The sequence below is a fragment of the Dermacentor andersoni genome, chromosome 10 (genome assembly GCF_023375885.2).
Source record: "Dermacentor andersoni chromosome 10, qqDerAnde1_hic_scaffold, whole genome shotgun sequence".
NCBI lineage: Eukaryota > Metazoa > Arthropoda > Arachnida > Ixodida > Ixodidae > Dermacentor > Dermacentor andersoni.
The window spans coordinates 106471521-106487075 of record NC_092823.1 but is presented as its reverse complement, the minus strand read 5'-3'; the positions used below and the strand labels follow the sequence as shown (position 1 = coordinate 106487075).

General features: G+C 45.3%; 1 long non-coding RNA gene across 2 annotated transcripts; it reads left to right on the top strand.

Annotated features, from left to right (window-relative positions):
• The first annotated feature begins 6096 nt into the window (after nt 1–6096).
• Nucleotides 6097–9807, top strand: LOC129380296 (uncharacterized). 2 transcript variants are annotated; one of them, XR_008608307.2, is made up of 3 exons: nt 6097–7316; nt 7448–9357; nt 9426–9807. It is a non-coding gene; the product is annotated as an uncharacterized lncRNA (long non-coding RNA). The 2 variants fall into 2 exon arrangements; XR_011890617.1 differs by having other exon boundaries at nt 6955–7316; nt 8467–9357.
• Nucleotides 9808–15555: the final 5748 nt, after the last annotated feature.

The window sequence follows — 15555 nt, the reverse complement described above, 5'->3', positions numbered from 1 at the left end:
CCTAAAGAAGAAAAAATCCACTGTGTCGGATCGACGTCCACGTCGCTGCCTTTGAACTTCTGTAACAAAGGACACCCTTTGTTGTGCCCCTTAGGAGTGGCTGTACAAAGACTTTGGAACGTCTTTGCTTTCGGTGCAATTACTGTAATTGCGCTAAGAAGTTGTCTCTGCTGGAAACACAGAAGACTCGTTTGTTTCTCCCACTGTAAAGCAGTAATTACGAGAAGTGTTTACCAGTGGAGCTTTTATCTTATTACGTGACAAAAGAGAAATGGTTTTTCTCGGCACCCGCGGCACCGCATTCAATCAAATGGTTGCTTTTGAAAAAAATAAAGAATCTGACGTTACCTAAGGGCACTTCTTTTCAATGGGGAATGCGAAAGCATTATCATCAAACTGAACGCCCCTGAGTGGTCCTTCGACTTGTAAACTCCTCGTAAGCAAGCGAGAGCGTTCAAACGCTAGGTCGACACCTCCTAGATAGCACAATTCCACTGCACTTCGACCTGTAACATCATGCTACCTTGTCCCTTTGAATAGAATCTAATGGGCACGCTCCCGAGTGAGCCGCGGTGACTTTCGACATCACCGCTTTCGGCACGTGCCTGGCTTGACAATGGAAATTTCGTTCCAAGTAGCATGACTTCGTAAAGCAGAGTGCACAGGCCTGCTTTCTAGGAGGCGCTTGTTTAGCCCAATGAGTTCTGCGTGTGGGTGGGGTCGTAGGTTCAAAACTCACTCCCGCCAACGTTCTTCCTTTCGAATTTATTCTATTTTTCTACAGATTATCTTGATAGCGATTACCGGGGGGAAGTTAGAACCGAGGCGAGGCCTTGCGCAGACAAGAAACGCAAGGATAGCACAGGCTTCCGAGAGCGAGTGACGTGACGTCACGGTGATGCCCTCTCCCCTCACGCAACACCTTGTGCGCCAGCGCGGTAGCAGTAGCACCCTTTCCCCCGCTCTGCTCCGTCGAGGCGCGCACGTGACGTAGCATTGCAGCCAATGGGAATTAAGGTGCTCTTTCGCTTCTGCAGACGCCGTCTTTCTCACTTAATTGGCCATTTGATCCTTTCGCACGAAATAAAAAGCCCCGGAACCACGGCAGTAGATGTTTTATTTAGGACAGCGATTATACTTCCCAAGAAACTGTTATGTCACAAAATTTAGTAAAACTGAAGTGGTACCCCTCGCTGCGTACACCATTTTCTTAATTTCGTTTTATATGGACATCGCGTCGAGGCCAGGCCGGTGCCCAGCCAGGCCGAGGTGGGTGGGAGTAGAAAAAATGATGCTGTCACACCATCATTATCATCATCATCAGCCTGGTTAAGCTGACTGCAGGGCAAAGGCCTCTCCCATACTTCTCCAGCAACCCCGGCCATGTCCTAATTGTGGCCGTGTCATCCCTGCTAACTTCTTAGTCTCATCCGCCCACCTAACTTTCTGCCGCCCCCTGCTACGCTTCCCTTCCCTTGAAATTCATTCCGTAACCCTTAATGACCATCGGTTATCTTCCCTCCTCATTACATGTCCTGCCCATGCCCATTTCTTTTTCTTGATTTCAACTAAGGTGTCATAAACTCGCGTTTGTTCCTTCACCTAATCTGCTCTTTTCCTATCCCTAACGTTACACCCATCATTCTTCTTTCCATAGCTCGTTGCGTCGTCCTAAATTTAAGTAGAACCCTTTTCGTAAGCCTCCAAGTTTCTGCCCCGTAGGTGAGTACTGGTAAAACACAGCTATTATACACTTTTCTGTTGAGGGATAATCGCAGCCTGCTGTTCATGATCTGAGAATGCCTGCCAAACGCACCCCAGCCCATTCTTATTCTTCTGATTATTTCAGCCTCATGATCCGGATCCGCCGTCACTACCTGCCCTAAGTAGATGTATTCCCTTACCCCTTCCAGTGCCTCGCTACCTATTGTAAATTGCTGTTCTCTTCCGAGACTGTTAAACATTAGTTTGCTGCAGATTAATTTTTAGACCCAGCCTTGTGCTTAGCCTCTCCAGGTCAGTGAGCATGTATTGCAATTGGTCCCCTAAGTTACTAAGCAAGGCAATATCATCAGCAAATCGCAAGTTGCTAAGGTATTCTCCATTAACTTTTATCCCCAATTCTTCCTAATCCAGGTCTCTGAATACGCTGTCACACCAAAAATCTTCTGACATTGTGCTGCCGGTAGATGAGACTAGAGCTGTGCATGGGCTCGCGCCGGCCTGAAAGCCCGGATCCGGCCCGGCCCGCGGGCCGGGCTCGGGCCATTTGGAGATTCTCTTACTCGGGCTTGGGCCGCGCCCGAGCCAGGCTTTCTATATCTCGGACGGACTGCTCGGGCTCCCCGATCTCGACTGCGTACCTTGTGCGAAAGTATGCTTGTCATCTCGCATGTAGGTACAGCAGGAAGTGATATGTATTTATTCATCAAAAAATGGAATCTACAGGGACGGGAGAAAAGTACAAACGCTAACAAAAGGCAAACGAAAGCTAGCGGAGGCTCGGAATTCGTTTTCGGTTCTACGAAGTACCGATGCTTTGGAAAAGCCGCCGCTTGCAGGCGCCTCCCAGTAAAAAGGCTGAGAAGGGAAGCGTTTGGGAAGAGAAGTCTGTGTACGGCGCACGCGGGGTCGCCTTTGCCACACATACTCCGGACTCCGGGCCCTTCTCTCCCGGCGATCTTGGCGAGGTGGCGCGCGCCGAACGGTAGCTTCTAGAGAGCGTGAGGAGGTATACGATCGCGTAAGAGAGATTCTCGTGTCGATACCACGTGAGTACTCGTGCACTCTGCAAGAACAACCTCCCGCAAAAAAAGCCATGCATGGGCTTCTTCAGCGAGTGGAGTGACGCAGCCAGCAACCAGACTGCTGAACAAGACGAGCTGACCGATTACGTGGCCGCGGAATCGACGCCGTGCTCGGAATCTTAACTAGTGCACTTTTGGAAAAGCAAGGAAGCCACGTACCCACAACTTGCTCTTCTTGCTAAGAGGCTATTAGCCATTCCGGCCACCAGTTCAAGCAGTGAACGAAACTTCAGCGCTGCCGGATTCATAATGCAGGAGCGCCGCACTTGCCTTAACCCTTCATCAATGGACAACTTGTTGTTCTCGCACAATAGCTTAGAATAACAATTCTGTGAGCGCACTTCATCTGTATATATTCACGATTTTGTCATATGGAATGCAAGAGTTCAGCATTATAAGGTCACTTAAATAAACTGATTTTGCTGATATTGTTTCTTTTTGTGTCGGCGTCGCCTTACTGCAGGTCGGGCCGGGTCGGGGCCGGGCCTTAACCCGGCCTTAGGCCGAGCCGAGCCGGGCCGGGCCGGGCCGGGCCGAGCGAACTCAGGCTTTAGCATCGGGCCGGACCGGGCCGCCTGTGGTAGTGTAGGGCCCGGGCCAGGCGCGGGCTCAGAATTGCGGCCCGTGCACAGCTCTTGATGAGACCTCTGACTTCCTGTGGTTCCACACTGCACGTCCCTGCAGGACACCTTTGCTGAAGACCCAAGTATGTCTAGCATGGATGTTCGACGTGCCAAGTTTCATTACCGATTATTAAAGAAATAATGTTTTGTTTGATGTATTCCTTACAGTCAAAGGCTAACTTGTTCGTATGCGTTGAGCCGGTCGCCAGTTCATTTTGAGAGAAAGCGAAAAACGTACCACAAATCACGGTGCCCTGAATCGATGTTGTGTTCGTTAGCGAAATCGCGCAACCCACTCTAGGGTATCGCCCATGAATCAGCTGGTGAAAAGACTTCTCTTGTTTGTTTCTTGTTTTCTTCTTTTTGGGGGGGGGGGGGGCGTCAGGCGAAATGAAACAAGTATTCTGCAAAATTATTATGTTTACTGTTTTAATATATATATATATAAATATATATATATATATATATATATATATATATATATATATATATATATATATATATATATATATATATATATATATATATATATATATATATATATATATATATATAGGTGGGTAAAGAGTAATTGTTCACGCTACCTTTCTAACCTAAAGAACTTCAGCGGTGTTACAACGTAAACAGAACAAGTATTGAGTTTCAGCAGTTTTGACCGGTGGACCGATCATCATCAAGGTTTACAACAAAATGGCAGTTCGGCCATTTTATAGTAAACACTGCTTAAGATCAGTCCACTGACTGTGTGCGTGTGTGTGTGTGTGTGTGTGTGTGTGTGTGTGTGTGTGTGTGCGCGTGCGTGTGCGTGTGCGTGTGTGTGTGTGTGTGTGTGTGTGCGTGCGTGCGTGCGTGCGTGCGTGCGTGCGTGCGTGCGTGCGTGCGTGCGCATGCGCACTTATGGGACGTGGAAATAACAAATAAACCACAGTGAGGGAATTGCCCCCCATTACGAAAATACGACAAAACGAACTCATCTTTTGCCGCCTTAAAATTGGACACACGTATGGCACACATGACATGACAGTACATGACCGGGCTAGTTGGAGAAGTATGGGAGAGGCCTTTGCCCTGCAGTGGGCGTAACCAGGCTGATGATGATGATTATGATGATCATGGCACAAATTCTCTCCCGTTGACCGGTAATGAACCTCCTGTGTGTAGCAACTGTGGGGAGTCGCTGAATGTAATCCATGTTTTAATAGAGCGCAAGGTATTAGAACCTCAAAGAAAGAAAAAAATGCTTCCCCTCAGCATACAAACAACACGTTCCTCTACATTCAGCAATGTTCCTGGGCATGGAACCGCTTTTTGCCCAGAAAATAGTTTTAGGGTTTCTCCAAGATGCCGGAACATTGCGAGTTATCGCCTTGTCACCATGTGTATACTACACATGGTGACAAATTTTCATATGATTTGTTTATGAGATTGAGACTATTGCTGTAACAGTGTATGTAGCATGGCTGTAAATAGGCTTAAAATCATACACCGTAGCTTGTGTAAAATATAGAAGTATTAAAACAAGGACAATGACTGCAGATGTGAGCTACGGTCATATATGTTTTTGTTGCGAAGGAATGATGCAGTAAGGCGTGTAGGTGAAATTATCACTGATGCCTCACAGGGTCCTTGAACGCAAGGTCTGGGAGCAACGTACTCTACGAAAATGCTGCCGCAGCAGCAGCCTCTGCGGAGAGGAGGTGCTACGTATGGCACTCTTTGGCCATACTTGGCCCTTGCTCCATAAAACCCCATGCATCGTCAAGGTTTATAGCCTCACGTTATACCTTTACGTTCATGAAAATATCGGAGACGAGGAAACACGCATCACCGGGGGCAATAATTTTTTTTTTTCATTTTGTAACGCCGCATTCAACGTTATGACTAGGTCGTAACACCGGTGTATGAAAATGAGCTAGGAGACGGGGAGGTCCGTCCGATGCCGTGGCTGTTCACCGTGGGATTTCACAGTGCGAGCCGCAACGGGTCCAGCGCCGGGAACGTGACGTAATAACTTGGTCACGTGGGTTTTTGCTGCCATCGGACGACAACAACGGACGGCGGATTTCTCGCTTTATGGGGCGTATAAGGCTTTCGCATTCAAGATAGGTTTCTAATTCGAGTGGTTGACCCCATCATCAGAAGATGCGGTCATTTCGCTCTTGTCAGCGTCCCGTAACAATGTTGAACTATATTGAAGAGCGCGAGCAAGCAAAGTCATACGATTGTCTCAACAACTATGCGCATACCCTACACTCCCTAATGAGCTTTTCGCAACCTACTTTTGCCCAAACTGTGGATGTGTGTTATAGCTGGCGTTGTTGCCAATTTCATCTTGTTTTGCCTTTCATTTCCAATACAAAGAGTTTAGACCCTAGGGGGCGTATCTTGTCCACATAAAGATAATCTTCACCCATTTTCCTTGCATTTAATTTCTTCTTATTTCGTTGTTTTAGGCACTATTTAGGCACTATATACTTATACAGGCTGAAATAATATTTTGATACCACTGGCAGTAAATTTTCACAAGCCAAACGTGTGGGCCTGTGCTTTATTCTAGATTCCTGAAATGACCGTGGTTATTTTAGTTTAAAGATGTAATTGTGCCTTGCTTTTGCTTTTCACTTGTTAAAAATAATAAATCATTTTATTTTTCGAGCCAAAACAGCGATCTCATTATTAACCGTAATGAGGGACTTCAAGATAATTTTGATCACCTGGAGTTCTTTAACGTACACATAAATCTAAGTACACAAGCTTTCTTCCATTTTGCCGAGTTTGAAGTTCGGCCTCCACGGCCGTGATCGAAACCGCGACTTAAGTTTGCTTTTGGACGCTCGCATAGTGTGTATCTGCTAATGTAAGACTGTTTCCGGTCACGTGCTCTTTATCATTCTTACCTTTCACATACGCGATTTCTATCTCGATGAATACAGCACCTTCAGCTATTGATAACGCTGCCGTAATTATTCGCCTAGTTTTGTCCTAGATTTTTTACGGCATTGCACTTCTAAGGTTTTATAGTGCGAAGTTGTGCCATGTTTTTTCTTTTTTTTTTTTTGAAGGACAACTTAAAAAACCGTTAGTGTACACCGTATGCGTGAACTCTGTGTTTGAAACGAATTTGCTTGCGTGAGCGAAAGCGCGGCAAAAACAACCAGTCATCTACTGGGCTCGAAACCTACTCTGGTATTGCTTTATGTAAGCGCTGTACCTCCGTTATTAAGATGAGTTGTAAATATTTTGATACACGTGATATCGTACAAACTGCGAAAATTTGACATTTTTTACACTGTCAGCGAGCGCGGAATCAAGGTTCCCGCTATTCCTCATAGCGCGGCTTTACGGGTTCTGACACAACATGGCGGCGCAACTGGACTTTTCACTACCCTGTACAGACAAGGGCGGTGTCGAGCATAGAGTTACTATACTGGCTCTAGAGGACAAGCTACCCAAAGGGCCATAGAGTTAGTAGAACAACTCTAGAGGAAAAGCTGGGCCGGAAAAGTGGGAACCTCTAGGGCAGCCGCCCTGTTGCTACTGGTCAATGTGGCCAGCGCAATTACTATTGAAAGAGCTGAAAACAAGTACAGGTCACCGTATGCTTTGTCATCTAAAAACGCATACCTGAGGTTTTATGAAGGTGGTGGGTTAATATTAAGTTTACAGAAAGCGATCACTAAGTCCGTGACTTATGTAAATCACGAACTACGCATTCATTTAATAAAGGATGACGCGAATTTCGGTTTCGAATCTGTTTTTTGGATGCGTAGTAGTTTCGTACAGTTTAGGTTTGACATGCGATCACGCGTCGACATCGGACGCTATGGCACACTCGTGCCTTCTGTGCCACCGAAGCCCCGAAGTGCCCAGGCATATACCTTCACATGTAAGTAAACGAATGTATCTCCTTGTTGAGAATATCACGCGAGTAGGCAGCTCTTGTGGGGCATCACAATCGTTTGAGAAGCGTCACAGTAGAGCATTTTTCTACATGCGGAGCGGCGTTTTTATTTGCAGGTTTCCCTTCAGTAGGAAATTGCTGGACAGGCGGACCAGCGCACCGGAATTCTACTGGCGAAGCCACAAGCAACTCAAAGAATCTGTTTAATTGTTGCACTTTGAACAATCATGCTTCTACAAAGGCCACAGCAGAAAAACAGCCTGATGCAGAGTATTTCTGTGCCACGAAGTAATCAAGAGGCGAGTGCCTAATGCGGACGAAATCGAGTGCATCGAGACTTAGAACGACAGAAAGCTGAGCTAGTTGGTAAGGATTCATTATGCAAAACAGAGGTGAGGCGTGCAGACAGGACACAAGAGTAGAGAAGTGGGCGGCGCTCGTGTTGCATGTTTGCTTGTAAATACTCTATTCTTGTGTCCTGTCTGCACGCCTCACCTCCGTTTTGCATAACGAGTGTATCAACCCACATATTAATAGCGTAGGCGTTTTATTAACTGTGCAATATTTTCAACACTTCCTTGCATGCCATTTCATGTGGAATATCTTTTTTGGTCACAAATTTGTGCAGCGAATCTATTTGCATGATCGACTTCGGGCCTGTAGGTCCGTTCACTTGCACTTGATGCTGAGTCTTTTACATGTATCCATAAACTGCAGATATGCACATCAGATCCCTGCGAGCATTTTCAAAATTCAGTTATTTTAGACAACAGGCACATATGCAATACTGACATAATCTCAAATACCACTAAGCAGCTGGGACACATTTTTGTTGACCATACTCGCAGGTAAAATAAGTAGATTATGTGGACAGCTCCAGCTCATTTTCCTTAAATCAGTGTGTACAAGGGGTATGCAAAAATAATTTTTTTTCTCGCGCACCGATTCTTTTGCTGTATAAGCAAGAGAACCCACCACGTTAGTGTAACGTATCTTGTACATCACACTAATAAGTGCTTTAATTTACCAAGTGAGATGAGTTACTTTTATGGATCATTCAGTCATATCACACTGCAAGCTGCATTCATCAATCTTCAATTGGATTTCGCATGAAACATGTTTCCCTTTTATGCAGATATGCAATGGCAAGCCCTTCCGTGTGTTCCAAAGGTAAAATTTAAGCTCGAAATTAAAGAAGACATTTCTAGTCAGAAACAAGCCAAAATGGTGAATGCAGAGTATCAGAAGCCCAAGGTACAGAAATTATGAGAAGTGTCGAATGATTTTAAGGAAAGAATGGTATTTGAAGATGCAAGATTCTTTAGTGGAAATCAAGCAAGTCAGTATAGGTAGAATACTCTGAGAAATTATGCGAGTAATGGCATAGCACACAATGGGTCAGGAAATGCGTTGTTTTTCTGAAAAACTAAAGCTGATGACTGTCATATCATGAGTCACTTTAGCATCATGAGACTGCTGTTTGACAAATTCAGAAAAAAAAACTATTTAATGATGCTCTCTCCACACTGGGATAAATAATAAGAAACGGATCGCGTCTAATGTGGACATATCAGACACCTTGTGAAACACTAAAGGAAAAATTCAGTTTCGAGCTATGGCACTTGCCGCATAGACGTGGGGGGCCTTGCAGCAATAGTAATCGTTACCACTGCATCTAGAAATTTAAAGCATTCATGCAGACAAGGATGATTCTTTATATTTTTGGCTACCACTTCAAATGCCTCCACTATAAGTGTTACAATGCTGCACGCAGCCATACTAAGGATCCCACAGCAACACTTGCAGGTAAACAGCAAAAGCAGTCAAAGTGCTGGTGTATTCTGGACACTGTCTTTGAAAACTTTTAGGCAAGAACAGTGCAAGAAACAGACATAAGAACTGCATTTATTTCTATAATTCCCCATTTGAATGGCCTTTTCTTTTTCCTTCGACAATGCCTTCGCCTAGCCACAGCAGCTCCCTCATACAGACTCCGCAAGCCAAGAGGCCGTGGAGGCAAATGCAGGTAAGAGGCAAGAAGCAATAGCACTGGTATCGACATTCATCTAATTTCTTTCTTTTTCTTTCGTTTAGACAGCCAGCACACCTCGAACAGCCACCTTGACTGCGGGTATGTCACCCCTAGTCGCCAAGGAAACATTTGAGGGAAAGCGACAGGCAATGTGAACAGCCACTTCTCCATGTGAACGATACTCTTTCTCTCGGATGACTCCTACATTCGCCACGCCAGCACACTTGTGCACAAAGATGCCGCGGAGGCACGTGCAGGTCAGAGGCAAGAAGCAGTGGCACTGGTGTCGACATTCGCCCAATTTTTTTTTCTTACACTGAGGCAGCCAGCACACCTCGAACAGCCACCTTAACTGCGGGTGTGTTAGTAGATTCCTGTTGTACATATGCTCATAATAAACTTCAGTAAACTTGAACTTGATAATAAACTTGAAGGCAAATGGGACATTGATGCATTGTTTTTTTGAACATTTATTGTACACATACAATATATGTTATACTTTGCAGTGCTACAGAGCGTATCTTGAAGCTTCCCCCTATATTTTAATTACGTATGTGTTGTGTGGCCCTCAATTCAGTTCATGTTGTAGCAGATGTTTTGTCTGTGTATCGCACATTGGCTTAAGCTCGTGATATCCACATACTTCTCTCACATATACAAAATAAAGTTCTATGTAGACCTCAGTGTTACAACAAAAAATGAAAGTAAACAATCCGATCGTGGAATTGTGTTTATTACAGTCATTCCTATGACAGTTACTGACAAGTTGACAACTTGAACTGGTCAATCCGTCCATTGCCTCCTCTATTTTTCAAAAATAAAGGAGGCTATGATCCATCATGGCAAGGAATTGTATGTATACATAAAAAAAAAGGGGGGGGGTATAACAGGATTAGGGCAGTACGAAAAAAAATGTACCAACACCGTCCTCTAGACCCATTCCGTTAAGGTACCGTAACAAAGCGCATTAATATGATGAAGTTCATACAACCAACTCTGATATTACTACACACGCCAGGCGACGCGAGCTACATTTGCCATGACGCATTCGCGACTGCACCGGATGCCCTCCATATTATTCTCATTAATCGTGCTAACTGCACCGAGGCAAAAGAAAGATCATGAGCGCAGGTGCCTTTAAAGTATCTCGACCTTGCGAGGCACTGCTGCGCGTGCCAGGGGAGCTGTCCGTGCGAACACTCCCTGGCACACACCTGCCTCGGCGGCCCCAACCTACGTACCGTTCTGCTTCGAGCTTTGATCCCCCCACTGTCCCTTGGGTGCCCTGGAGTTCCTGTGCCGCCTGCTTTATTATAATCTCAGGTGCTCTCCTGAGACTTCCGTTTGTCGGCTACATGTGCCCTACAGCTGGATCAGTACTTATAATAATAAAGAAACCCGATCTATCGTCGCTACGATAGATCGCGAAAGCCGCTTTTGCAACATACCGCGCCCGTGCGAAGAGAATTACGGAACGTCAACGAAGAATCTGACCACAGCTTCGAGCTCGTAACCTCGTCGAGTACGTGACACTCCTGCAACAGGCATGACCGCTGAAAACCGCATACCGCCGGAAACTTCAACAGGATCATCCCTCGGTTGCATAACTGCCACCTGTACGGCCAACATGGACCACACCCACACCGTCCCGCAACATAGAATAAAGAACCAACTTATAAAGCCCAAACACACGGCTGCACGCACACATCACGACACTACTAGCGAGGCGCCATGCTGCTACGCTGCTACGGTTGCCGGATTAAAACTGACTACTGTCACCAAGTCTAGCAAGCGTCTCAGGAGCTGGCAACCTCGGCGCGTAGCAACATGGCGGCGCTCTTGCGGTTCCCGATTTCAATGCATGGGCCCTATGGGTAGCTTGTCCTCTAGAGTCAGTATAGTAACTCTATGCAAAGGGCCCTTGCATTGAAATCGGGAACCGCAAGAGCGCCGCCATGTTGCTACGCGCTGAGGTTGCCAGCTCTTGAGACGCTTGCTAGACTTGGTGACAGTAGTCAGTTTTAATCCGGCGACCGTAGCAGCGTAGCAGCATGGCGTCTCGCTTGTAGTGTCGTGAAGGGGTGTGCGTGCAGCCGTGTGTTTGGGCTTTATAAGTTGGTTCTTTATTCTATGTTGCGGAATGGTGTGGGTGTGGTCCGTGTTGGCCGTGCAGGTGGCAGTTATGCAACCGAAGGATGATCCTGTTGAAGCTTCCGGCGGTGTGCGGTTTTCAGCGGTCACGCCTGTTGCAGTTGTGTCACTCGACGAGGTTACGAGCTCGAAGCTGTGGTCAAATTCCTCGTTCTTGCACTCTTCTTGCCTAAAAGTTTTCAAACACCAGCACTTTGACTGCTTCTGCTTTTTACATGCAGGTGTTGCTGCGAGATCCTTAGTATGGCTGCGTGCAGCATTGTAACACTTGGTGGAGGCATTTGAAGTGGTAGCCAAAAATATGAAGAATCATCCTTGCCTGCATGAATGCTTTCAATTTCTAAATGCAGTGGTAACTATCACTATTAGTGCAAGGCCCCCCACATCTATGCGGCAAGTGCCATAGCTCGAAACTGAATTCTTCCTTTAGTGTTTCACAAGGCGTCTGATATGTCCACATTAGATGTGATGTGCTTCTTTTTATTTATCCCAGTGTGGAGAGAGCATCATTAATTTTTTTTATTTTTGCGTGTCTTGTTTTTTGGTTTATTTCTTAATTTATCAAGCAGCAGTCTCATGATGCTAAAGTGACTTATGTAATGACAATCATCAGCTTTTGTTTTGCAGAAAAACAACGCATTTCCTGACCCATTGTTTGACATCCCCTCACTCGCATAATTTTGCAGAGCATTCTACCTATATTGACTTGCTTGACTTCCGCTAAAGAGTCTTGCATTTTGAAATAGCATTCTTTCCCTAAAATCATTCGACACTTCTCATAATTTCTGTACCGTGGGCTTCCGATACTATGCATTCACCATTTTTGCTTGTTGTTTCTGACTAGAAATGCCTTGTTTATTTTAGAGCTTAAATTTAACCTTTGGAACACACGGAAGGGCTTGCCATTGCATATCTGCATAACAGGGAAACATGTTTCGTTAAGCGTTTGCAAAATCCAATTGAAGATTGATGAATGCAGCTTGCAGTATGATTTGACTGAATGAGCCATGATGTAACTCATCTCACTTGGTAAATTAAAGTACATATTAGTGTATTAGTGTGATTAGTGTGATTAGTGTGATCTAGAGAACCCACCACTAACGTGGTGGGTTCTCTAGCTTATAGAGCAAAATAATCGGTGCGCGAGAAAAAAATTATTTTTGCATACCCCTTGTACACACTGATTTAAGGAAAATGAGCTGGAGCTGTCCACATGATCTACTTATTTTACCTGCGAGTATGGTCAACAAAAATGTGTCCCAGCTGCTTAGTGGTATTGTGTCAGTATTGCATATGTGCCTGTTGTCTAAAATAATTGAATTTTGAAAATGCTCGTAGGGATCTGATGTGCATATCTGCAGTTTATGGACACATGTAAATGACTCAGCATCAAGTGCAAGTGAACGGTCCCACAGGCCCGGAGTCGATCATGCGAATAGATTCGCTGCACAAATTTGTGACCAGAACAGATATGCCGCATGAAATGGCATGCAAGGAAGTGTTGAAAATATTACACACTTAATAAAACGCCTACGCTATTAATATGTGGGTTCATGCACTCGATTTCCTCTTGATTGCTTCGTGGAACAGAAACACTCGGCATCGGGCTGTTTTTCTACTGTGGCGCGTTTGTAGAAGCATGATTGTTCAAAGTGTAACAATTACACAGATTCTATGACTTGCTTGTAGATTCGCCAGTACAATTCTGGTGCGCTGGTCCGCCTGTCCAGCAATTTCCTACTGAAGGGAAACCTGCAAATAAAAACACCACTCCGCATGTAGAAAAATGCTCTACTGTGACGCTTCTCAAACAATTGTGATGCATCACAAGAGCTGTCTGCTCGCGTGATGTTCGGAACAAGAAGATACATTCGTTTACTTACATGTGAAGGTATATATGCCAGAGCACTTCGGGGCTTCGGTGGCACATAAGGCACGAGTGTGCCATAGCGTCCGATGTCGACGCGCGATCATGTCAAACCTACACTGTACGAAATTACGACGCATCCAAAAAACAGATTCGAAACCGAAATTGACGTCATCCTTTATTGCATGAATGCGTACATCGTGATTTACACAAGTCGCGGACTTAGCGATCGCTTTCTGTAGACTTAATATTAACGCACCACCTTCATAAAGCCATCAGGTATGCGTTTTTAAATGACAAAGCATAAGGTGACCTGTACTTCTTTTCAGCTCTTTCAATAACAACTGCGCTGGCTACATTGACCAGTAGCAACAGGCCGACGCCCTAGAGGTTCCCACTTTTCCGGCCCAGCTTTTCCTCTAGAGTTGTACTACTAACTAGATCTATGGTGTCGAGGCATCCTAGGGTTGCGCGGAGGCGAGAAGGAACCCAGCGGCACGCCGGGAATGACCATCACAGCGCCCGGAAAGTGGGGGGAAGAAGCAAAGAAAGCGTCGCTTTAAAAGCGGGCCTTCTCCTTTTATTTCTTTTTTTAATAAAAAATAAACATCACATACGAAGTTGTTTACAGCGACAGGGCTTCCTTGCTCCATTATATACTACCTCAGCTCTCTGAGCATTTCTTCTTTTTTTCTCTACGGCGCCTCTTTCTCGTGGGCCGCTAAGACTGTGTGCGTGCTTTCTATGATGGAACATTCTTCGAGGAAGCTTGAGGAGCGTCATCTCGGCAGAACTTTGGAAAAGAGAGTCTTGTCCACAATATTGCTCGCGCCCACTTCAGCATTACGTAGCCCTGCAGGAGGCTTGACGCCATCATATTGCGGGCACGCCACTCGTCCGTAGCGCTGAAAGAACAGGAATGAGGTGTTTCCTCATATTTTTTTCCTTTCGCAACGACGCCATCTGGCACTGAACTGCGCAACATTCCAGATATAATCCCGCACAACCCGCACAGATTATACGGGGCGACATAACACGGGGGCCTACTTCGGTGCTTCGCTTCGCCGCGAGATTAAGACTTCGAGCTATTTGACGGCTCCTGCCTTTTCTTTCCTTTTCCTTTTGCGTTTTTAGTTCTGCGGGGAAACACGAAAATGGTCGTAATCAGCCCTTTCGCTCGGAGCAACGTTCTTGGAATATTTCTTTCGTAAGTGGAAAAAATTGCGACGTGCTGAGAAATTGTATGATACATCTTATTTAGACACAGTATACTCGCAGGCTTTCAAATTCAGGGCACGTACTTACATCTCCATAACTCCGCCACAAAAATAGGCGACTGGAATACTTTTTATTTATTTATTTATTTATTTATTTATTTATTTATTTATTTATTTATTTATTCATTCATTCATTCACTCATTCATTCATTCATTGATTTGTTTATTTTTAATATAGCTCAAAGACTCCGAATAAAGAGAGAGAGAGAATGAAGAGGAAAGGCAGGGAGGTTAACCAGATATGAGTCTCCGGTTTGCTACCCTACACTGGGGATGGGGGATAGGGGTTAGAAAGATGACAGGGAGGAAAACGCTAAAAAAATGAAGAAAAGAAACACGCACACATGGAGACGTGAATAGTGTGAATAGTGGCAGTGTGAATAGTGGCAGCGCGGTGAGAAAGCAACGTGGTGATGTAATTGTGGATTTTTTTCGCCAACTCCTATAACGTTGAGTTCCGCCAGAATGGTGACGCGGCTGATGTTATTAAAAGATCCATGAAGGTTGAGGCCCAGGACTGTCTGAGTGTCTACGCTAGTGTTCGGTGTAACGATGTCGTGCTTCAGGCGAAGCATGACATCTTGGGTGTAGAGGGATTTACGAAAGCCTGCCATTTCGTGGGGTATAGGTGGTGATCTTCGATGTATTTGTTGAGTCGGTCGAGAATTAGGTGTTCGAGTGCCTTGCCTATGCCTGAAGTGAGAGATATCGGGCGTAGATTGGCTGTGTTTATGGGTTTGCCAGGTTTGTGCATGAAGATCCTTCCATGCGGCCGATAGGGTACTGGTATCAAGGTAGTGGCTAAAATACTTATTGGGGGCTGTAATAGAGTTGTCGTCTAGGTTATGGAGAAGCTTGTTGCTGATGAGGTCCGGGCCTGGTGCGGATGTGGTGCGA